A 27,036-nucleotide genomic window follows, 5' to 3' on the forward strand; every position below is an offset into this window, starting at 1 on the left:
CTCCACTGAAACTGCCCTCATAAAAGTCAGCAATGACCTCCTTGCTGCCAAATCCCAAGGCCACTACTCTCTTCTCATTCTCCTCTGCTTTTGACACTGTGGACCACCCTCTCCTGCTGAATATCCTTCACTCCCTTGGTCTATGTGAAACTGCCCTCTCCTGGCTGTCATCCTACCTCTCTGACTGATCTTTCTCAGTTTCCTCTCACGACTCCTCTTCCCCCCCACAGCCTCTTACAGTAGGTGTTCCCCAAGGTTCTGTTCTTGGTCCTCTCCTATTCTCCCTCTATACTTCCTCTCTAGGTGAACTCATCAGCTCTTTTGACTTCCGTTATCATCTCTATGCTGATGATACTCAAATCTACCTTTCCTCCTCTGATCTCTCCCCCTCTCTTCTGACTCGTGTCTCCAACTGTCTCTCTGCTGTCTCTTCCTGGATGTCCCAGCGATTTCTTAAACTTAATATGTCTAAGACAGAGCTGATCATCTTCCCACCCTCCCACATCACCTCACTTCCCACTATTTCTTTATCAATTGATGGAATAACTATCTCATCTAGTCCCAAGGTGCGCTGTCTTGGAGTTATCCTGGACTAATCCCTCTCCTTCAAACCACATATCCAGAACCTTTCACAGTCCTGTCGTTTCCATCTCAAAAATATTTCTAAGATCAGACCTATCTCACCCAGGATGCTACTAAAACCATCATACACTCACTGGTCATCTCCAGATTGGACTATTGTAACCTCCTCCTATCTGGCCTCCCCAAATCCCATCTCTCTCCTCTCCAGTCTATCCTTAATGCTGCTGCACAGCTTATCTTCCTCTCCAAGCGCTCTACATCTGCCTTCCCTCTCCTACAAGCTCTCCACTGGCTCCCCTTCCCTTTTAGAACCCAATTTAAGGTTCTCACGCTCACTCACAAAGCTCTCACCCAATCTTCTCCCATATACATCTCTGATCTCATCTCCCTTCATGCTCCTCTCCGCCCTCTTCGCTCAACTAATGCACGCCGCCTTTCATGCCAGCTGATTACTTCCTCCCACTCCCGCCTCCAAGATTTTGCCCGCACTGCTCCCCACCTCTGGAACTCTCTCCCACTCCCCATCAGACTCTCCACCTGTTTGCAATCCTTCAAACGGGCTCTCAAGACCCACTACTTCATCAAAGCCTTCCAGCTATCATTCTAACTCCTTGCTACATGCTCCTTCGTCCCCATCTGTGTCAACCCAGTTTGTCTTCCCCCACCTTTTTAGAATGTAAGCTCTCACGAGCAGGGCCATCTACCCTCTTGTGCTTCTCCTTACTATAGTGTCATTTACTTCTTACTCACCACTAGGGCACCTAACACTTGGTTGCTTATGCTCTGTTGCTTATCTGGGTGATATGGTCACTAATGTAGCAATATATATTATCCATGTCCTGTATTCTATTGTTCTGTAAGTCACTTGTATACAATTTGTTTTTGTACTTTGTAAGGCGCTGCGGAACACTTGTGGCGCCATATAAATAAATGATAATAATAATAATAATAATAATAATAATAATGCTAATTGCTAGTTAGCTTTCAGCTGAAGCTCTAGCTATTCCTAGTACATACCTGTGTCCATTTCCTTTGTGTTTCTCTGTGCAAATCAGCACTTGGACCTCTAACTATTCTCACCAGTTTTCAAGCATTCTCAAGTTCATCAACAGTGTTCAAGTATTTACTTCATCATCAGTGTTCAAGCATTCTCAAGTTCATCACAAGTGTTCAAGTATTACATTCTTCACCAGTGTCCAAGTATTCCGTTCATCACCAGTGTTCAAGCATTCTCAAGATCTTCACCAGTGTATTTACTTCATCCATGTATTCAGTACAAGTCCTGTCTACATCTCCAGTGCACCCCCAAGTGGAATCTTCATGTATCTTGTTCCTGCCTCAGTATAATCTCATCCCTGCACATTCTGTACAGCTCCAGAACATCTTAGAGTATCTATTCCCAGTGTTTCAGTACCAGCCATTCATTTGTGTTACCTGTCCAGAGGGCTGCAACCTGCTCACTTGGTGCAGCGTGAAACCAAATCCCGATTGGAGGGGTCACTGGAGAAAACCACCAAGTGAGTTAGACTCCGTGCCTCTGGGCAGGTCTAGTCAAACCTGAGTTTGGCTGCAACTAGGAGATTTAGCCTGTCACCTCCATCTATTCCACAACTATCCTAAACCCCCCAGTTCTCGACCTCAACAGAGGTCTTCCTAGTGCCCGAGTATGACAGACATGTTTTAATTGAATGTTAGAATATTTGGAGTTAATCGTAAGAGCAGCCCAAAGCAATAGGTATTCAGAGGTGGCTATAGAACTATCCTTGTAAACATCTCTCAAAGGGCCAAATTCAATTCAATATGATGATGAATAGCCATGGGAGGGAGCTCCCACAGCTACTCAATACACTGCGCAATTTGCCTGGTAGTGAATTGGTTGTCAGAATGCCAGTTCTTGTAACTTAACCTGGGTGTTTAGTAGCAAAAACTGCCATTCTCCAACTAAAGTGCTGGCCACACGGCTGTTAGCACCGCGCTAAGCTGGCAAACAGCTGCGCGTCTGGCACTTTTGTCGGATTTCTCCTAGCATCCCCAGGGGTATGTGAGAAGAAATCCTTTAGCCTGCCCAAACATCGCGGTGTATTGAATAGCCTATTCATCATTGCATTGAATTGAATTTGGCCCAAAGTCGCAACACTTCTATGATCCAGTATATTCTATTAGGGCATTTATAAATAAAGAATTATGTAGAGTCCACATGGCAGCTTGGGTTCAATGTTTATAATCCATCATGTCAGAAGATAATTTTTCAATTTGCAATAACTCTGATTAAATTAGGTTGATATTGTATATTGAGACAAGTCATGGTTTAACAACAACATAGCATAACTGGATAATCAAAAGTGAGTGTGATATATACATTTGGGAGATTGTAGACATTTTTAGATAGTGTAGGAGGTTAGTTTTGATGAATGCTTTCCCACCCACTTGTCATGCTAAAGTGAAGCTCGCCGTGGCAATGATTATCAAAAGTTAATGTAAGAAATATATATTATCACCACCTTTACAAAATCTGCATAGCGCATTGCAAGCCTATAAATCCACATTTTTAGTCAGTTGACTAATCAATTTTAACATATATAAATAATCAGATTGTAGACCTCTGCCAAGATCTATTCTGTTGAGTCATATGGGAGTCATACTGATGTGTTCTATGGCCAGGATGTAGTCATTATACCGACAGTCAGGGTTTCGGCACTTAGAATACTGGCTCCAGAATCCCAACACCTGTCAGAATCCCGGTGCCGGCATCTCGATGGTAAGTATTAGGGTTAGAGAGATTAGGGTTAGATACTAGGGGGATGGTTAGGGTTAGGCACTGGAAGGGGAAGTTAGAGATCGGCAGTAGGGAGGGATGGCTAGGTTTTGGCACTAGGGTTGAGGTTAGGTTTAGGGTGCAGGGACAGTGTCATGATCCGATGCAAATGTCCTCTGTGGAGGATGGTAAGCCGGGGGGTTCGGGCGACCTGGGAAGTGACTGGACTAGGTCTCCTAGTTGCGGCCGAACACAGGTTTGGCTAGACCTGCCCAGAGGCGCGGAGTCTAACTCACTTGGTGGTTTTCTCCAGTGACCCCTCCAATTGGGATTTGGTTTTCCGCTGCACCAAGTGAGCAGGTCGCGGCCCTCTGGACAGGTACCTGGGAATGGCCAAAGACCGGAAACAATATTTAACGAAGCAAATGCTAGAGGACAGGAGGTAAACTGGATGCTTAGATATAGAAAAGCTGTTTAGGGATCCTAATCAGAGGCTAGCATAGGAATACTGGAAAGTGTACTGAGAATCACTAAGAAATCCAAGTGCTGATTGCACAGAAAAACAGAGGCATATATTGGGAATTGCTAGATATGTTTGGAGCTGATTTGCAGAGACAAGACACAGAGCAAAGAACACCAACATGCACTGGAAAGCTATAAATGTAGGTGTTGACTGCACAAACAAGACACAGAGAGAAGTGGACACAGGCACATGTAGTAATCCCAGTCGCAGGCTAGCTTGGAAACACAGGAAAATGTACAGGAACTGCAACAGATTCTGGAGCTGATAAACACAGTAAAACATAGAGGGAAGGCAGGAATAAACTGGGGAAGCTAGTAATGCTGGTACTGGACAAAGGCAATTACTAGGAGAGTGCTGGAGGTCCAGGTGTGAGATAATTAGTACTAGCAGGTAATCTGACACTTCAGTGACACAGGGTAATAGCCACAGGAAAGCTGCAATAGAATTAGCAGAACATATACAAAGACACACAGGGAAGGGACATGAAACACTGAAGTACTGTGAGAAAGCTAAAGTCTCAGAGTAAGGGTTAGCATGGAAGCTAATACAGGAAACTGGAAAACTGTGAGCAGGCTGAAGCAACACGCCGAAGGATTTAGCACAGAGCAACAGTGGGAGTAACACAGGCACTTGGAATAACGAAGTTGAACAGCATCTTCCTGAAGTTCTGTGGGCGGATTTATACCCAGGGGTAGCAGATTATTGGAGCACAGCATCAGCTGACTGAGATCATGCTACCATTGGTTAGGAGGACTGTCACATGAGAGGAACTGTCATGGCGGCGCCCATGATGGGAACTCCGATCCCCAAAACACACAGCCGACCATGGAAGTCCACAAAAGCACCTAAGGTAGAATACTCAGCATCCCACCCCTCACTGCATCAGGCGTCTGACCACAAGGAAGTCAGAGGAAGCCGGCACGGAGATAGCCGATCTTAGGCTGAACCCTGACAGACAGATGTTTAGTGGTCAGGGTAGACTTACTTACCTTTAGGCATTGGGATTGTAACTTAATCAGGATTCTGGCATCGGGATTTTGACTGCCGGCATCTCATACCCAACCCTATATCACCCAGTAAAGTCAGAAAACATTCTGATACTGGATTGTGATGTTCACATAATATTACTTATTGAAAAATAAAAATTTTATAATTTCTGATGAAGCATGAATTAATAACTATAGATCCATCAAAAATAAGTTTGCTGTTGTCTAGAATACTGCAGTTTACTCTATGTTTTTGAGTTATAACATTGTGTCCAGGTAGACCTATTATGTCTGGTATTAATTCATCTATTACATCTTACTGATTTTCAATTATGGCTATATGTAGTTTCTCCAACATTCTACACAAAGGATTCTACTTCAGCTTTTCAGGCTTTTGAGAACCGTTATGGCAGAATTCTTTTCTTTATAAGCAATATATACATCTTTTGTACACAAAGAGATGAGCAACTGTTAAATTCCATCTGATTTCATTTAATTTGTAGTCATAAAATAAGGTTTATTGTTTTTCTACTGTACATTCATTTTGACTTATGTTTACGTAACAGATATTATGTATAGGTGGGGATGACTAATCTGATTAAGATAATCATTCTGCATTACACTAAATTTGTTTATGGATGGCTTGTAGCATTATTTCATACTGTATATCATCCCACATTTTTCTGATATATTCATATTTGTAAATGTTATGTTTAGGATTTGTTAATGATATAGAATAGTACTTTAAGGGAAATAGATTCATTTGAGTTATTTCTTAACAATGGCGTTTGAAGTTTGAAATGTACTTAGAAATTTGATAGAGCTAAGATTGATTTTCTCGACCTTCAGTTAGAAAGAGACATTATTTTTAAAATGAGAACAAAAGTTATTTTTAAACCAGTTGATGAAAATGTTTTTTTTCTGTACAGAATATGTCAAAACCAATATAGCTTATTCTCAATTTCTGAGGCTTAGATATAACCATTGAAGCAGAAACAACCCATTTCAATAAAGGAGGTATGATACCGTATTAGTAGGTAATGATAATATAAGGCAAAATAATGAGACAATGTCATGCTTACTGCAATATGAAGAGGTGTTTTGTTACAACATTCCTTTTATTGCTAGTTATAGTGAAGGACATACAAATATTGAGTCTGTTTTCTCTAAATATTAGATTGTGTTACTAAAAGATCCAATTTTACACAATATGACCTGACAGGTATTTACCGGAATATACGATACAAGAAAATATCTGGCACTGACTTTAGTGTATATAAAAGTAACTGCATAAACAACTAACCTGTGGATAAATAATACTTTGTATGATCAACACTTTGTCCAATGAACAACCTCCTTCTTTACTCCCTTTACGCGAGCTGTGCATACAAGAAAAAGAGAATTGTCCACTACAATAGTTTTGGTGTGAAAGAAATTTCTTTATTTTAAATTACACAGTATAACAGACAATGACTAATTTAATAAAACAAAATAAAATAAATTTAACTAGGCTGTTGGCACTAAAAAGTCAGATAATAAATTCAAACACTTAAAAATGCGAATCAATTAAAAGAATAAAGAAAACCTAAAATAATAAAAACAGAATGAGTCTCACTTACAGTATTTGGAATCTTTCAACATATCTAATGGTTCAACCGCTTTCTCAGGCAGGTATTTACTGCAAGATTATTATCCTGAAATCACTGGTAACACCTCAATTCTGAAACTTAATAATATATGTGTTTCTAGTAAATGCCTTGGCTGATTTATATTACATTGAAAGGCTTTATTTGCTAGTTATAGTGAAGGACATACAAATATTGAGTCTGTTTTCTCTAAATATTAGATTGTGTTACTAAAAGATCCAATTTTACACAATATGACCTGACAGGTATTTACCGGAATATACGATACAAGATAATATCTGGCACTGACTTTAGTGCATATAAAAGTAACTGCATAAACAACTAACCTGTGGATAAATAATACTTTGTATGATCAACACTTTGTCCAATGAACAACCTCCTTCTTTACTCTCTTTACGCGAGCTTTGCACACAAGAAAAGGAGAATTGTCCACTACAACAGTTTTGGTGTGAAAGAAATTTCTTTATTTTAAATTACACAGTATAACAGACAAGGACTAATTTAATAAAACAAAATAAAATAAATTTAACTAAAATTTAAAAAGTCATATTATAAATTCAAACACTTAAAAATGCAAATCAACTAAAATAAAAAAGAAAACCTAAAATAATAAAAACAGAATGAGTCTCACTTACAGTATTTGGAATCTTTCAACATATCTAATGGCTCAACCGCTTTCTCAGGCAGCTATTTACCACAAGATTATTATCCTGAAATCACTGGTAACACCACAATTTTGAAACATAATAATATATGTGTTTCTAGTAAATGCCTTGGCTGATTTATATTACATTGAAAGACTGTCATCCTTGCTTAGTGTGTTTTATGTATAGGTGTATAGATAAACCGCTCATAACTTTCTAGGAGATCACAGAGTTAATACCACGTTTGTGATCTATATCAGAGGTTCCCAAACATGGTCCTCAAGGCTCCCAAACAGTTCAGGTTTCACAGATATCCATGGTTGGGCACAGGTGACTTAATTATTACCTAAGTCAATTTTGTTAAACCACCTGTGCTCAATCTTGGATATCTCTAAAACCTGAACTGTTGTCGAGCCTTGAGCCTTGAGAACCTCTGATCTATATGCTAAAATGCATTTACCTATATTGGTAAAACTAAATGTAAATTGCTAATTAGAATGCTTTAGCATGTAAGAAATATAATAAAGGATTATCATAGTTATAGTCTTTCAAGACAGTTTGCCCAGGTATATATAATTAAAATAGAGCTATAGTAGTTTTAGCCTTTACAATTAGCATTGGGCCTGGGGAGGGTAATAGGGAATTATTATTGTCACAAGAAATTAAGGTTGTTGCCATCAACTTAGTACCATATTATTTAATTGAAATGTTCTGTATTATTTAAATTTATTGTTTATTGCCTGTACATTTATATTTAATATGCACTTGTCATGCAATTTGAGGTCTTATTTATATTGTTATTAATTGTGAATTTTGTAATCGTGCATACTGTATATAATCATGGTTGTACATTCTTTGGATTCTTATGCTCATTACCTGTGATTGATGGTTTGATTGATATTGGTCAATTAAGGTGATTTATCTATTTGTTTATCGATTAATTTCATTACTATATGATAATTCATTATTATTATAAATTGACACAGGCACTAAATTGATATATTTGGTCTTACTGTTATTATCTGGTTTGTTATAGCTTTATGATAATTTAATGGAATTTCTTATTTAACTATAGATCAAGCTTAGTCATTGTGCTATTTTGTTAGAGCACATTTGTAATGAGGAAGCTACTACACTGACATAGTATTGTGGATACACTACATGGCTTCCTGATGTATTAGTCCAAGTCACAATCTGAAGAGGCATTAAACATTGTCTGTGGGCAACTTTGTAAAGAGTCCAAAGATTGCAGCTCCCTATATTGACCGTTTGAACCAGTGGAGAAAAACAATGAAGCATATATTCTATATTGTATACCATTGGGTGTCCTGCAGTTTGCCTTGGGGTGCTACAGATGAGCAAAGAATTTTTAATTTGTCATTGTTTTCATAAGGTACCATGAAACTCCACAGAGCTGTATTGTCAGTATAACAAATTTTCCTTCCCCGGTCATCATCCAACTATTCACACTTTTATCTTAGTATGTAATCTCTTACAAACAAAACCCTCCCCCCTCTTGTTTTTACCTAGCACACTCCATACCACCAGTGCTCTACTTCATTGTCTCCTTCTCCCCTTCAGAAACTCTGACTATTTGCTTGCTGATGCATTGGGTAGAGGATCACACACATAAATCCTGCCAGCTTATGGAAGTTTTCTTACCCATGCCCATGGCATCTGTGCTACTCAGTCTGTGGTGTTAATATAATGTTTGGTACTTATGCAGTGGTCTAGTGCTATGTATTTTACTTCTGCTGTGATACCCTGTTACTGTGGATGTTTTCTCTGTTTACCTTCTACTGCACTTTGTGGCACCTCATAAGTAAGATGATAATAATAATACTAATTATTATTAATAATAATAATAAAAAGATTGCAAATCATACATAAAAATATAACAAGGATATCAGGGGCTTGCTGGGGGGCAATTATACTGTACTGGCATATGAGCAGTGGGCATTTATGAGCCAGAAAGCTGCCTTGCGCATGCCTAGTGGAACTGAAATTCTAGATATGGGATTGTTCCAATGACAAATATCTAAGAGCAAGAAAAAAATATATCCACTTATGAGGAGAGGTGGTAACAGAGACAAATTGCTCTTGAAACAAGAGTGCATGTGGATTTATAAACTTGGAACCATGGTTCCCCATGGACTAAATGAAGAATTTACATTTGCACCCTATCTGGGCGAGTAATAGTTTATCTGTGTTTGTTTATTAACATGCTTTAATATACCGGTTCAGCCCTCTGATGTTTAATGAATTCTTTGCATTGGATTTAACCCCTGACGCGTGGATATAATTATGCCACTCGTCTGGAATAAGATCTGCGTGTTATTTATATATTCTTTGCTGGTGATTTAGCCTGCTGGTTGTCACACTACAATCTATATATATGTATATATCCATCATGTACTTTTGATTAATTCTTTATAGTTGGGTGGTTCAGCTGAGTTATTTATTTGATGCATTTAATATTTTGATGACAACTTTGTCAGTCTAATGTCATGTGTGTTATTGTTTACGTTTACTGGCTGTGTAATGTCCGCGAGAGTCACTTCCGGTCACCTAGGAACCTTGATGCGACGGACGGAGCGCGTGGTCAGCGTGGAGCATGGAGTTGGCAGGGGTCCAGGCGTGGAGATGACGCGGGCATTGACAGGGCACAGGTGAGTTATCTCACAACTTAGAAGGTGGGGTATTTAACAGGCTATGGGTGCAGTGTTGTTTTGTGGTTCCCTGAGGAAGGTAACCCGAAACAGCTGTTGGAACCATCCGGGTTCAGAGCTTGGCTCCCCGGGCCCTGTGAAGGTTGCTCACCGAAATATGTGCTGAGTATATCAAAAAAAGTTCTTTCAATGGCATTATGGCTTGTCAATATACCCTGATGGTAACATTTTAACTATTAAACACTGTTTTTTGGATCATTTACAAAGAGGTGTGCTGGATATTGTCCACATAGGACTTGCTGCTATATATATATATATATATATATATATATATATATATATATATACACTCCAAAAGTATACTGGTAGGTCAACTGGCTTCTAACAAAATTGCCCCTAGTGCGTATTTGTGTGAGCATGTGGTAGGGAATATAGATTGTAAGCTCCACTGGGGCAGGGACTGATGTGAATGGCCAAATATTCTCTGTAAAGCACTGCGGAAAATGTGTGCGCTATATAAATAACTGGTAATAAATAACTATATATATATATATATATATATATATATATATATAACCAAAAAAAGTGCACTCTCATTTCACATAGTCCCCTGCATCAACTGGAGTGATTTCCCACAAAGAGGATCCAAAGCAGATCCAAAATATAGAAATACAAACAAGGGGCACTCACCAGGTTTTTGAAAAAAAAATAGTCCTTTTATGTACATAACTTTGTCGACGTTTCGGTCCACCATCGGACCTTTATCAAGAGAAACAGCCGCACATCATAATATTAAGCAGGACAGCTTCCACCTAAAAAGACAAATACACTTACCCAACAAGCCCAGTTCCTCATATAGCAGACTACCAAGGTCCCTTGGCGCTAATTTCCTTTCGACAAAGTTATGTAAATAATATGACTATTATTTTCATTTTTGCAAAACCCCGGTGAGTGCCCCTTGTTAGTATTTCTATATCATTTTTAGACATGGCGATAACAGATCAGTTATTGTGGTGGTACTGGTATTGCTGTGATACTTGTTAAATAAGCTTAAAAACCCCTGCTAAACCAATGTTTTTCTGAAATTTACCGCAGAAAGTAGAGATGGCATGACAATTATATTGTTTGCAGTATCAACTGCTTATTTTAATATTTAATTACATTTTTGATATCCTTCACCATTGATGGTCCCTTTATTCTCTTTCTCCACCAAAATATTGCAATATAAGCATATTTTCCATGATACATTATTAAGAGAAATTATAAAGTTAAAATAAACTGATGTTCTGTGGATTCCTAATAAAATAAGTATCATTACTCAGATATTATATGATATAAATTGCATGATTATTTTACTATATATATATATATATATATATATATATATATAGCTCACTATGGTGTGCCTCCTTCTCATATACTGTATATATCATAGAGCCACAGTCTTTAGCTCCTTTATGTATCCTGCCTGCTGTGTTTATTTTGTTTCCCTGGTTTCTCACAAATTTGTAATACACATGCAAAAACAATATTTACAATTAAGTAATTATAAAGGGTAATATTATAAAGCAACAAACATGTGGCTCAACATTGCCATTCATGTTTTGTGACATCATGCATCATTTTCTGCACAGTTGTAGCCATTTATATGGGTAGGCACATAGCTAACATGAAAAATGTCAACATAATGCATACAGTATTCTATTAAATTTAAAAATTGAAACTTTAAAAGGTTCATAACAATATAGGCTTAAGTTACACATACTGGGTGATATTTAAAAAACATTAATCACCTTATGCAGGTTGAGTCTCCCATATCCAAATATTTTCCGAAATACTGATTTTTTTAGCTTAACTGAGATAGTGAAACCTTTGCTTTTTGATGGTTCAGTGTACACAAGCTTTGTTTGAGGCACAAAATTATCAAAAATGTTGTATAAAATTACCTTTAGGCTTTGTGTACAAGGTGTATATAAAACATAAATGCATTCTGTGTTTAACTTTGGGTCCCACTCCCAAGATATTTCATTATATGTAAATATTCCAAAATATGGAATATTCTGATATCCAAAATACCCCTGGTCCCAAGCATTTTGGGAGACTCAAACTGTATAGACATAATTGTTAGAAATTTGCTGACATAAGGAAGAATATGTATGTTTAGATTGGAATAGAATGCATGAAAAGCCCCATAACAACCCATCTTCCCCCCAAAAAAATTATGTAAATGACATTTAAAAAAGTTTATTAAAAAACAGATTATATAGCAATGGAAGCAGGTCTATTTGAATCTTGTATATTTACTGTACTATGCACTTTATAGTGTATATCAAGATAAGTTTTATATATCTCATTCATTTGTTATGTGCAGTTGGTATTATATTCTAGTGTATGTTCTCCTGTCCGGAACCCATCCTGCACTTGAATCACTTATCCATTGCACAGTATGTTGATCCATCTAATGAAGAGGAATTAATGTACAGTAAGAGGCTGCTCTCTCCCTTCCACTTAACTGTTCAGATTAGACACCTCGGGGTTAATTTACTAAAGTGAGAGTTTTTAGAAGTGAGTTTTAAAAGTGATGTTGCCCATAGCAACCAATCAGATTCTACTTAACATTTAACTAGCACCTTCTAGAAGATAATAGCTAGAATCTGATTGGTTGCTATAGGCAACATCACTTTTAAAACTCATTTCTAAAAACTCTCACTTTAGTAAATTTAACCCCTCATATTTATTTCTATCTATAGTATTATAAGTTATTTATTTTATTCAATGTACACTGTTTGAAGAAAACAATGAGTTCCTGTCTAACTATGTGTGAGGTCTCGTAGGCTTAGTTAATTAATTAAATTAGGTTCTTAAATTTATCATAATATAAGTTATAATAATAATATAGCATACAGTTAAATGTATGTAGTCATATAATCATCAAACCTGTTATATTCAGTCTCACATTTCTTCATTGTAAAGCGCATTAAGCCAGTGGTGTAAGCAATAAGCACATAACCATCTCTCCTGTGCCTCTATAATAGTGCGCTAAATCTTGGCTCCACCCGGTAATTGATCCCAGGTGCAGAGCAATGTTATGGCTCATCCATTGGCCCACACACGGGGAGATGTACTAAGCCTTGGAGTGTGATAAAGTGGAGAAAGATAAAGTACCAACCAATCAGCTCCTAACTGTTACTTTACAGGATGTGTTTGAAAAATGACAATTAGGAGCTAATTGGTAGGTACTTTAGCTCTCTCCACTTTATCACTCTCCACAGCTTAGTTCATCTCCCCCACAATGTGAAACATAATAAGTAAATGATCGCACTCAAGTAGATTCAAGAAAACTACGGTTAGAGACCTAGGGATATATTTACTAAAGTGCAGGTATTTAGAAGTGAAGATGTTGCCCATAGCAACGAATCACATTCTAGCTATTATCTTCTAGAAGGTGCTAGATAAATGTTAAGTAGAATCTGATTGGTTGCTATGGGCAACATCTCCACTTCTAAAAACCCACACCTTAGTTAATATACTCCCTAGTTGTACATTCAGTCCTTCTTTAATCGCTGTTGTCACCACTAGAGCTGTTGTTTTGAACTTTAGAATGTATTTTCCTTTCATATTAACTCTTAAATTACATATATCATTTTGTTAAGTTATTAGAAATAGGAAGCAAGGTACCTAGAATACAATGCACTATAATAAACATTATTAGTTGGTAAACCAATATTTAATTGTATGAGTTTGTTGACCCATTTTTGGGTCAAGATTTTATAAGAGGAAACCTATAAATCTATTGTGTTCTTGTTTCTATTTGTTCTTTTATATCTAACAAATTTTAAAATAACAGAATATTGAGCTAGTAGACTCCAAGGTTTATTAGAGTCTGTAAACATTCATACATAAAATGTAAACTTACATAATGTAAAATAAATGTACGTAAATGAAAACATATGCCTGGGCATATTTAAAATGTCTCTTTTCACATTGTCAAAAAGCCCAATTTCTAAAAAGACAAATGAGCTTTAAATACAGCTTTGTACTGTAAGTTAACTTAGAAATTATTCACCTATTTAAATTTCTACCCACACACCATTATTTTTTTCAAGTGCTACAAGTTAATTAAAAATGTGTTGGAAGGTTTGACAAATAAATTTACACTCATGCAAATACCTGAAATAAATCAATATTCAAAAAAGTCTAGATTGCTTAACATTTTCTTGCATTGGATCAAAGTTGTTACAGTTCACATAACAAGTATGTTGTAATGTTTAATATGTAGTTTGTTTTTATAGCTTTAAAAAGTATTTACAGGGCTGAATAAAAAAGGGGAATATTACAGTTCCTCTACTAAGGAAATATTGCAGCTGCTAAGTCTGATTAGTCATAAAATCCACAACATTATTCTCATCCATCAATGCCTCACTCTTAATGACTAAACTAAAACAAAAATCCTCAATGTTGAAAACCATGTGCTGTAATAAATATTCCAGAACCCAAACTGGGTTGCTAAAAATTTTTTTGTATTTTTTATTTAAAAAAAAAATACACAAAAAAAAGAAAACATGTGAGCTAAGCAGAAAACATATGTTGTTATGCTTTGGTCTAAAATGCATTACTTTTGTTCAGATTTCTATTATGGTTACCGATTGGCTTTTCATGCATTCCTAAATTGCCATGTAATCCAAAACCTTGTCTTCAGCTGCTCTCGGTATTGGAAAGTCCCTCAGAATAATCAAGATGATTACAGTTCATTGTACAGAACAAAATGTGTTTGTGTTATTGTACAAAGGAAATGTAATTTACAGGATATGTCTTTTTAACAAAGAGCAGGGGAGGAAAAAAAAAATATTAAAAAAAAAATGTTTTAAATGTGAATTAATTTTTGGCTGCCGCCCAAGACTTAAAACACAGAAATACACGGTGTAAAATATGTTCCATTCCTGTGGGGACATGATTTAAATTTGTGTGCCAGAACTATCTCACAGAGTTTTCATTGTGTTATCTGCTTACATCATCTTAATGCAATCTTTTTTTATACTCTGTCAAAGCCATACTGATCTGAATGTGTGCTTGATAGCAAACAGAGTTGCTTTTATGCAAAACAGGATTCAGCTGATTTTAATAAAACAGTTTGCAATCCATTAGACTGTAACGTTAATGTGTTGTGTTTTTTCAACACTGTAAACCGAGGCAGTGTCAGTGTGTTGTACAGAGGGATTTGTCTTGTTTTTCACAATAATTACTAGGGTGGGGTTGTATAATTATCTTTTAATGAATGGTATTACTTTGTGCAAAAACAAATAGCCTTTTATCTTCCTTCCTCTGAATAACTCTGACATGGCTTGCAAAATATGCACATTTTGTATCATTTGAGACTCACTAAAATGGAGGTGGGGGGAGGCTGCGGTGGAAGATTAATTATATCTTTGCTATTAAGGTATTGCTTACATGTCTTATTCATAAAACACCTGCAGAGTATGCTAGTAAATTCATTTTTCTAGAACTGTATAAGAAAAGCTACTAATGTTTGTTTTTAATAAAAAGGATAGAAATGAACAAAGAAAAACATGATAAATTACATGCATTCCCAAACGTTAGTTCAACTTCAAAATATAATACAGACATTGTTTCTACCCATAGCAACTGTCTCAGAGGTAGATAGAATATCCAGATATTTCTAGGGATGTTGTTGTGCTGTAGTGAAATAGATGTAGTGTATTTTTAAATAGAGCATATTGTTTCCAAATTAACAGATCAAGGCACTGCATAGTTCATGTCTTAAAAATGTTAATATATTTAATACTGTTGAGACAAATGGTTTGGAGCTTTTTATGTGGTTATGGCCACTATAGAGCTATGTTTTTTACATTTTGAATTGGTACATATTTTGATCTAAGATATATTTTTTTAATTATGACTAAGAGGGGAATTCAATTAGGGGCAAAGTGATACGTTTTAATGGGTGTCGACTCATCACACATTTGAGGAATATAGAGATATGACACCTATTGTGAATTACAGTTCTCACATGATACAAGTTTGTTAATTAAAAGTCATAGTTGAATTGATTTCTGGGATGCCAAGTCAGAGGGCAAGTGGCCTGAATAATTTTGTTAGTTCTTTTGATGTACTGTGATGAGTCTGTCTACACTGAAATAGGAATTTGTGGTATACTGTTCATTTCTATGACTCACAGGATAACTGATTTGTAACTGTAAGGGCATAGGAAGCCCCTTTTGTTAAGTCTTGTCATACTATCACAGGTAGTACAATTAAAAGACAGGACAAGGTTTTAATTCGTATGTTAATCCCACTCAGAAAAGGATATGTGGATTTTATTAGGATATATCCAATTAAACAATGCCTTTTGACTAAGGCACATGTTTATCACCTGTGAAGCTGGAAACCATACACAGCAGGCATCTACAGGTATAAACAAAGACTGGTCAAAACAATGTGTATTTCGTCTAGCCTTCAAGCAATTACACATACAGCAGAGATTAAAAAGTATTTTATAAGGTTTTGGATGAAATATTAATCTTTCTCTAATAACTAGGAGCCTCGAACTTTCCATAGAGAGGTAACATGCCTATTCACAGGTTAGGTGCGATTTTTAATTTGTTCAGAAGTATCATTCCAGAGATATCTCAACAATCCGACATTGCAAACGCATGAAATTTATAATCATATGATAGCTAAAATAAAGATAATTAATACCCCCATTTTTTAGGTTATGCTTACGCATGTGAAGTTATGAAGAATTATTTGGTTTTAAATTAAAAGGGATTTAGGAGTCTGGGAGGGTCCTAGAACCAATTAATCCACCATTCAGCCAAGACTGGGAAGACATAATCCTAGGTGTGATTTTATGCTGATAAAAAGTATTGTAGTCCTTTGTTCTGGGTTCAAACTTCTGGATCAATGTTGTGTTGAAGTTTAACCTGCATTCCTTGCATTTCTTACAGTTCTTTCTGGGCAAATTAGCTGTGTGTTAATTTGTAAGTTTTTCCTTTTTAGTTTAAATTGCTAAACATGTATGTACCTTTGTAACCATTTTCTTTGTAAAATTATTTTTAAACTAAGCAGTGTACTACCTTTGTAAATAAAGTATACTTTATCAGTTTATTTCTTATATGCTCCAAAACCCAGTCATTGAAGAGATTATTAGACCACTAAGGGCTACGTTGTAAACTGTTATTAGTTGTCAAGCAGGGGGCCTCCAAATTTTGTGGTTGTCTGTGTTGCCCATCCAGCACAATTGTGATAGAGGCTATGCTACAGTAAAACTATGTTAATTGCTAGAAGCAGGGGCAACAGATTAACTGAGTGGGAATCCTTTTGCAGAATCGGCGCAATTGTTAACTAGAGGACCAGTGGCCTCTTTGAATCCCTTCCATCGGTGATGGCTGTATAATAAGCAAGGTATTTGTATTATGGTGCTCTGTCTATAGTAGAGTTGCACCTCCAGTCAGGGATACTTGTTGAGGTCCCTGACAACGCATAACACCCGATAATTTCACTTAACATCTGCATACGTTAACGTACAATCCAAGTAGAAAATTGGTGATAAGTCGCCCAATAATTCTTGTTGGCTTTACACTTGTATAGGTAAAAATGGGGAAATTTGCCTGTACCCCAAAAAAAGACAAACATAATATTGGATAACAGTATATAAGTGTATTAGCGGCCATATGACAAGTATTTAGTTCTCTTAAATTTTGTCAAATGAGCATTTTTCTCAAACAGTGAAAGAATGCTAGAAATATTGAGTTTTTCGGTATAATAATGCTGTATTTAAATTAGGGGTGCATAAAAAAATTATGTATGTATGTATATATATATATATATATATATATATATATATAAATCACACCCACACTCGCTATAATATAGTGTAAATCTGTGATAAAAAACAAAAAAGAAAGTATATAGACATATACTCACCCATTCATTTTAAATCCCGATGTCCATCGGTAATGAAAAAATATATATCTCTTAAAAATAATTTTATTTAACTTCCATTAAAATAATTTCATATATGGCCATACAAAAAATAAGAAAATCAATAAAAATATTATATAATTATAAATTATAAAATAACCATAACTAGTGTCTGCTTCCTCAGGTCAGCCTGAGGAAGCAGACACAGGGTCTGTGAATGCATTGCTGCTATTGGGGACTTCTTCACATTTTTTACATTATGGTTTGGCACTATTTATGGTTATTTTATTATTTATAATTATATTATATTTTATATTTTTTTTTATTTTCTTTTTTTTTTTGTATGGCCATATATGAAATAATTTTAATGGTAGTGAAATAAAATTATTTTTAAGAGATATATATTTTTTCATTACCGACTGACATCGGGATTTAAAATGAATGTCTATGGTGCTTATGCAATTGGAATAAGGTGAGCAGGATATTATTTACTATTATTCTGACTTGATGACAACCGATTTGCACTATGATGGCATGTTTTATTTTCTTCACATAATGACTACTGTCAGGATTTGAGACCCATCCAGATCGATTCATCATTGCTATTGCAACCACCATAGGACCACGGTGTTGATTTGTGTCCAATTTACTGATCTCACCTATAAAGGGTGAGTATATGTCTATATACTTTCTTTTTTGGTTTTTATCACAGATTTACACTATATTTTTTTCCATTCTCTTTATTTTCCCCAAAATAACACTGATCCTTGGAAGCGCCGGAATACTTCTATACAAAAAACTATCTGTATCCGGATCTCTGTTGAAAGTTCCAATTATTCCAGGCTGCACCTTCTTTTGCTTCATTTATAAGACCACATAAGGATAGTAGCGCCAATCATTGAAACCTATTTTTATCACTCACCATAATAACTAACAATAATAATAATGAACATAATAAACAGTGGGGTTTTGGTTCATGAATTGATCAATGCATTTAAGCTTGCAGCCCCCATCACAGGACCCCACTTTACTGCAAGTCCCTACTCTATTGCTCAGAATTATAACATGGAAATAGCCATCACATTAGTGTTAAACTTAGGGTATGCTATCAAGGTTTAAAGCTCACAGCAACTTTGCTTTTAAACGTGAGACAGTTACCAAGCACACCTGTTGCAAAGCACCTAGGAAAACAGCTGACACCCCTTTTAACTAGTTTAATCTAACTTGTGTCATCTTTTTTCTTAGGTGCTTTGCAACAGTTGTGCTTGGTGACTGTCTCACGTTTAAAAGCAAAGTTGCTGTGAGCTTTAAACCTTGATAGCATACCCTAAGTTTAACACTAATGTGATGGCTATTTCCATGTTATAATTCTGAGCAATAGAGTAGGGACTTGCAGTAAAGTGGGGTCCTGTGAAACTCCTCGTCTATCAGCATTCAGCACAAAGACTAGGAACCCAGGTCAGCACACATATTTATACCCCCCAGAAATAAACAACACAATAGAGAAGTTTGTTGCTAATACCATTGGTCCTAAGGGAGAGGGCATATATTACAAGGCATTTAACAGGTTGATTCAAATAGACACAACCCAGCCTCTGACAACTGGGGGTCTCTGGTTTCCTGCCTCATGCAATCGTCCTAACAGTTGTTCATATTATGTACATTTTGTTGCTTGAAGTCTCTGTGGTCCATAAGTTGAGAATGCATGATGCGATCTCCACACCGATGGTACCGGAATACTGTTGAAAGAGTACGCATCAGTACAACTCCAAACATGACTTGTTTAGCATGTATAATACCTTAGTTATCAAATATCTTTATTTCTCAGCATTTAAACTAACTGAACCAACTTAAATCATATACTTTAGAGCTTATTGAACCTTATGTGTGAATATGTAATGTGTGGGTATTCAGGGTTTGAAATAAGGATGCTAGTTAACTTGGGGCAGATGCGTGCGCATAAAGCTAATAAATAGCAATAACAATAACAGCTTACTTATCATGTATAAAACCTTAGTTACCAAATAAGCTTTATTTCACAGTATTTATGCTAAATGAACAAACTTAAATCTTATACTTTAAAGCTTATTAAACATTTTATGTGAATATGTAATGTGTAAGTATGCGGGGTGTGATGTAAAGATGTTAACTTGGGCCAGATGCGTGCGCATGAAGCTAATAAACAGCAGTTTCATACAGGATCATATGCATTTGCTAATATGCAATTGTGCGTATTAATGTGTGTATGAGAAATGGTGCACTTAAATCTCACTTAAACTAAGTAAACACCTAGCAGTGTGGAATGCTGAGCATTATAGTTCCACATGCCCCCCTCTCTCAGCAGCCCCCACCCTTCCCAGGCTCAAAAGTACAGTCCATTGTTCTCCCAGGTTCTTGTGTAAATGCAAATTAGCACAGCTACAAGAACCAAACCTCAGATAACACTCTAGACTTTGAAGGTATTTTATTGTAGGAAGCCTGCTAATGTAAGGTGCTACAAACAACCCTCTTGCTGTATTCGAGCAGGGCCACCTGGAGTGAGAGCAGACATTATGTCCAGGAAGCTTGTCTACACAGGCTAGTTGTCACGTGGCCATTTGCTCTGTTGTTGCTAATGCAATCCAATTTTGACATACTGTACAGCCATTTCTGAAATATATCCTTTAGGGGAATTATAATAATATACACTTTATCCAGAGCACCCAAACTACGTAAAGTCATGAAATGGGCTTTTGATGAATTGCCGTAACTTATGGCGATGGTCACAGATGCAATCACATGATGCTAATAGTAATATTGCCACATGTACTAAAGTGTGAGTTTATCTAAAATGGCGCTTAGGCGGCCATTCACAAAATGGCGTCTTGCAATCTCATTTCCAAGATGGCGTCTTGCGGTCAGTCGCAAGATGGTGTCGCTTTGATTCAATTTTAAACTGATCTTGTCTCAGCCAATAATCCAGCTTCGACAGTGCCTAGCCCTAACCTTCCCCCAGGGGTGCCTAACCCTCCCGGGGGGGTGCCTATACCTAAGTTCCCCCAGGGAGCCCCTAACCCACCCACCCCGCAGCTGTCTGGCTTATCTTCATTCGGTATGCCGGGAGTCGGGCTCCCGGCGTAGGTATAATGACAGGCATCGGGATTTCAACACCAGCCATTAGTACCCTACCGGGTTTTGACAGTCGGGAAGCCAGCGGTCAGCATTTTGACCATTGGCTTCCTGACTGCATCCCAAACATAGGTCTGTCTAAAAATAATTCTGCACTCTTCATTTTCTAGTATATCAGTAGCCAGAGATAGTACACAGAATATCTCTAGCTGGACATATGTACTTTGGGGCAATGGCTTGCGCTCTGCACTGGAACCAAGCCTAAGCAAGTATATGCGATGAAAAATCATACTCACATTGCAATTAAAGGGATGTAACTGTGTTGTAACAGGACAACTCATGTAGGAATTGTTTACTAAGGCGGTGCTAATGGATGTACAGGCCATGCAAAGCTGTCCAAAATCGTATATACTCCTGTTTTCAGATGTATCTATTGTACCAAGGATTGGGCTTTTGCAAGTGCACACTGTTGATGATAATGATTGTGGGCATGAATAAAAGCATATGGATAGTGGCAGACCACATACAACTGTCAGGTTGTGTACTAGGATTGGCAGTTACTCACCGCAGCGCCAGCTTCCTCTGATCTCCCGGGCGGTCAGATGCCAGGTGCAGTGGTGTGTGACATGCTGAGGATTATTCCTGGGGTCCACTAGGACATCCATGTGTTGGCCCGTGACTTGGTTTTCACAGTTGCCATCATGGATGTAGCCATGACAGTCAACATCACCTGATTAGCCCTTTACCCAGTGGTAGCTTGCTTGCTGTCGGCTAACACTATCCTCCACTGGATTGCTACCTTAGGGTATTTAGCCAGGCTTTGGGCAACAGGAAGTTGCCTGAACAACTTTGCTACTTCAGTGACTTTTTACTGTGGTATCATTCCTGGCTCCACGCTGTTCCTTCCTGAGTTCCTCCCAGTGATCTTTCAGTGTATCTCTCCAATGCATTTCCCATCTGGTTCTCTTGTATCCACCATTAGCTCCTCCTCAAGTTTCATGTCCCAGTTCTTCTCTTGAGTTTCCCCAGCAACAGGACCATCTACCTGTCAGAAGCAGTTGTCCAGTACTTATTCCCAGCACCTTAGGCTTGTGCTGTCCATGCATCTGGGTCTGTAGTGCTACTAGCACACTATCCTGCGATTGGATCCATTGTGCACTCAGTACACCCACCCGCGACTGGATCTACAGTGCACTCAGGGCCTGATTCAGCAAGGACCATATGGATGCAGACGCATGCGATCGGTCGATGGTTTTGCTGTGCGCATCGTAGTGTGCATGCGCAAACTGGCCAGTGCGATGGAGTATGCGTGCACAGGGAGTTGGCAGCCCCAGAGACAAGTGATTGACAGGAAGTGCCATTTGAGGGTGGTGGCGGGTGAGTGGTCGGGCTAACCAGGTGTGCCTGTGCGTTTGGGCAACATTTCAGGGGCATGCATAATTAAGCCCTTGTGGCAGCAGATGCAGACTGAGGTCTAGTTGCACACAGGAAGTCTCGCTATGTCTACGGGAGGGTCAGGTCAACCACTATTGTGCGTATGGGTCCGATGGTTCTCGATGTTTCCATTGTCTTGCCAGGAATAGAGGATGCAAAGGGAAGTGGGTGGTATTATGTAGTGCTGGGTGTCTGCTTATTCTGCTGCGATTGCTATGCATATGCATTCATTAGCATATTCTCGCAGTGGCCGGGTGCATGCATCTGCATCCGTGCATTCCTTGCTGAATCAGGCCCTCAGTATATTATCCTGCGATTGGATCCATTGTGCACTCAGTACACCATCCCTTGACTGGATCCACAGTACACTCAGGCCCTGATTCAGAGCCGCTCGGTGCTGGTGGGCTCTCGCTCTGAATGTGGGCATTTTTTTTTCTCCAGCCACACGAAAAGCTGTGGGAGACCACCCACAGCTTGTGCGAGCGGCCAGGAGACCATCGCGATTATCGCGACCATCGGGCTTGCGACGAGACCCTGGGGTAGGGTCTAGCTGCCGCAAGCCCGAGTGGACTTCCTGCTCTAAAAGTAGTGATGTCAATCAGCCCTCCAAAAAACGCCAGGTGTTCCTAAGGGAACGCCTTCATTTGTCCAGCAACCCCCCCTACCCGCCCACAAAATGGGGTGAGCTGTCAATCAACATCAACAGCCACCCAGTCTTGTTGCGAGCCCTGTAGCAACTGAACTTCAGTTGCTCAGTAGGGCTCATGCATGCTGGACACGGCGCATGCGCAGTGGGCAACCATCGGGCCGCTTGCGAGCGGCTCTGAATCGGGCCCTCAGTACACTGTGACTGAATTAATTGTGCACTCAGTACACCAACCTTCGACTGGATCCACAGTGCACCCTTGCCTGATTCAGTAGTGCACGCTATTGCACTGCTGAACGCAGATTCCTGGTGTTTGGTAATCTGCGCAGGCACAGGACCCATTCTGCGAGTGTGCAGACTGGCAGCAGACTGGCAGTGATTAACAGTCTGCTGCTGTTTGTGCGCCGGGGGGGGGCAACGATGCTCTCGGTGTCCTGAAACGGAGGTATGACACCGTCATTGCGGGGGAGGGAAGAAGCCAGGTTCTCCATCGGCTGATGGAGATTTCCTGGCCTCTTCCACTTTAGCGGCTAGCTGTAGGACCCCATGGGTCTAGCTAAAAGTGAGTTTTCCGATGGTGAAGCAGATCGAGATTTCTCCCTCTATTTGTGAGTTTAGATGAGGTTACTTACCCGAGATTGCAGTGTTTTCTCTCAGTGAGATATGTGTAAGCTGCTTGTGTTTTGTACCTGTAAAAAATGGGTTAAAATATTTTTAAAAAATTACATAGGGTCCCCCCAAAAGCCTAACCAGCCCTGGACTTGTCAGCCAGTCCTGGTACCTAAAATTACGGGGAACAAAACGAGTAGGGTTCCACCGTAATTTAGGTACCAGCACCTGGCTGCAGGGCCAGTCCTGGTTTTAATTATAGGGGGAAATTTAAATGCATAGGGGTCCCCATATAATTAAAACCAGCACCAAACCCAAAATGACCAGGGTGTAATGCCACAACCCGGAGACCCTATTACTGGGTCCCCAGGGCCAACGCATTCTTATCCCAAGTCACTCAGGCCAAGTCGGGGATCTCATGGGAGGTGGGGACCCCCAAAAAGGGGTCCTCCCTCTCCCAAAACCCCAGGCTTGGTCTGAAGCCCAGGGCTCTACCCCACACCACTAGGCTGTGGGTACGGGGGTAATAAAGTGGTAAATAGTAGTAAACTATTGGATTTTACAGTGGAACTACAGGTGCCAGCATACCTGCCCTTTTGCACTTGTGGAACTACAAGTGACAGCAGGCAGCCGGAACCTGTACCTCCACTGTAAAATAAATAGTTAAATAATGACACAACACACACACCGTATACAGTAAAAGTTTAATACACACATACCTCACTCACACATACTTACCTACTGCCAGATGTTCCCATGTCAAAATCCATGAGGAATGACCTGCAAAAAAGATCCTATACTTACCTCCATCCTCATGCTGGTCTCCATAGCATCCAGGAGGGTCTTTGCAAAAAAACAAACTGAGTACCCGATCCATATACTTACTATTAGCGGTGTATGTGTGTGTCTACAGTTAGTGGGCGCTGATTGGCTTGCGGCTCCTGACTCACTGTTAGTCGGGAGCAGGTTAGCGCTGTAGGTGGTCACACACATACAGTGCTAACCTTAGTACATGGATCGGATGTCATTTTTATTTTTTTTTGCAAATACTCCCATGGATGCTATGGAGACCAGCCAGATGGAGGAGGTGAGTATAGGATCTATTGCAGGTACTCCTTATGGGTTTCTACATTGGACAAGGGGATGTGATCACCTGGCAGCAGGTAAGTATGTGTGAGTGGGTAGGTGTGTGTTAAACTTTTTCTTGTGGAGGTATGGGTGCCTGCCGCCCACCTGTAGTTCCACTGTACTATACAATAGATTACTACTATTTTCCACTTTATTACCCCTGTACCCACAGCCCAGGGGTGCGGGGAAGGGCCCCTGGCTTCAGACCAAGCCTGGGGTTTTGGGAGAGGGGGACCCCTTTTTTGGGAGCTTACCAACTCCCCTGAGATCCCCGGCTTGGCCTGACTGGCTTGGGGTGAGAATGCTTTGGCCCTGAAGACCTGCAGTGGGCCCCCTCCTGTGAACAGTGCCCTCTTCCCCCTCTGCCGCACATCTTAGCTTGTGCTGGCAAACAGGTCCATCCTCCATGATGCCATCTTCCCAGTGATATTCAAAACGATGTCAGCAGGAAAATGGTGCCATGGAGGAGAGACCTGCTTGCCAGCATAAGGTAAGTATACTATGGGTGCAGGGTGTGCAGTGTGGGGCTCCCCTGCTCCACATATCCTGCTCCCATTATAAATATGCCTATGCTGTTGACCACTTTCTTCTCATACAAACACTGCATTCCCTATGACTTTAATATCCTACGTAGGTTTTCATCCAGTTTGTGAAATCACACCCTCTGTTTATTTAGCTGAATGCACCTCCTCCCTGCTTCATCTGTCCTTTAGAGTACCACAAGGGTTGGTTCTAGACCTTCCATGTTTCTCTATCTCACTTCTCTTGGAAGTCATCAATGTGTGAATGACACTAAATTAGATTATCTCTGACCCTCTCAGCATTTTGTTTTCTCCACATTACTGGATGTCTCTCTGTGTCCATCTTGGATGTGCTCTCAGTTACATCAAACACAATCTTTGAAATACAAAGCTATTGACATTCCTACCAGTCAACAGAAGCTGCATATCTGATATATCTATATCTGTGGACAACATAAGAACAAACCTTACCTATCAATTAGTTTCCCTGGTTGCATCCTTGACTCAGAACTGTACTTTGATCCCCACATCTAGTCTATATACAAATCCTAAAGCATACATCTGAGAAACTTTTCCAGACTATGTAATGGGAAAAGGAAAAGCAAGTTACAGTATTCTTTGATGGCAGTACTTCTAAGCAGAGAAAACAATCTCTAGTTGGGATTTTTATTTATGAATAGAAATGCCTTGGAGACATTCATAGAGTAAGGGGTGTCTATATACAGAGTTTTTCAAACTTATATACATATATGTGACACATCAGGATCCATATCCCTGTTATCAGGTCCAACAGTGTCACCTTACTGTCATCTGTGTCCCCGCTGGCTACCTGCAGTATTCCTGAGACCTGTGGTCACATATCTGTAAGCGTGGCTGGTTTTCCACTCCTGCTGTTTTGTATAATGGGCACTGCAATTTTGGAATGTATCACATGATCCATTCTGTCTAAACAGCTCCCAGGACTCTAGTCACATGTCTCATCCAGCCTATCAGCACTCAGGGTGCCCTATTTATTCCAGGAACTGCTGACGTGCTGTCAGTACAATATCTATCTCTGAGGATCAGTATCCTTGCTCCTGATACAGTACCTGCTCTTGTATTGCTTCATAGCATTCTGCTCCAGTGTTATGCAGAAAACCTGCTCCAGTATTGTTCCCAAGCATTCTGCTCCAGTGCTATCAAGATACTCTGCTCCAGTTGTTTCTGCATAAGCATTCTGCCTTGGTGTGTTTCAGCATACCTGCTCCAGTATTGCTTTACAGCATTTATCTGCAGCCTGCTCCAGCACTCAGTTCCAGAGTTTCCTGAAGCCTTCTTCACTTGTCCTCCCAGCACCCAGTTACAGTATAATTGCAGTCTGCTCCTAGATATCCTACTTACTGCAACAGCCATGGGCTATCCTTCTATCTTGCACCTGTTCTGAATACCTGTTCTGCTGATCACTCTGCAGCATCAGTTCTCAGCTAATCCTAGTGGCCTGAATATGACATATAGGGTTTAGATTAAATTAGTAAATACCAACATAATGGTCTATCACATACACTAAATTCTGGATGACGATGGGTTGGTGGTGCATCTACAAAATTTGTGCAATACACACATAGGAAAGTTATTGTGAAGAACAAAAACTAAAGAAAAGACAAATATGTCTTTGTAGGTGCACTCTTAAGACAATATGTAAAGATAATAAGTAGAAAATTATTAAAACTTAACATTTATTGAGTAAATTTAATAAAAAGAATTCTCTTCAATAAGAAATTTCACACTTGAATATTTTAGATAAATATCAGCATATTGATACTATGATCAAAGAAAAAGAGAGATTTTTTTGACATAAATCAAGG

The sequence above is a fragment of the Taudactylus pleione genome, unplaced genomic scaffold, assembly GCF_031769625.1.
Source record: "Taudactylus pleione unplaced genomic scaffold, aTauple2 ptg000518l, whole genome shotgun sequence".
Taxonomy (NCBI): Eukaryota; Metazoa; Chordata; class Amphibia; order Anura; family Myobatrachidae; genus Taudactylus; species Taudactylus pleione.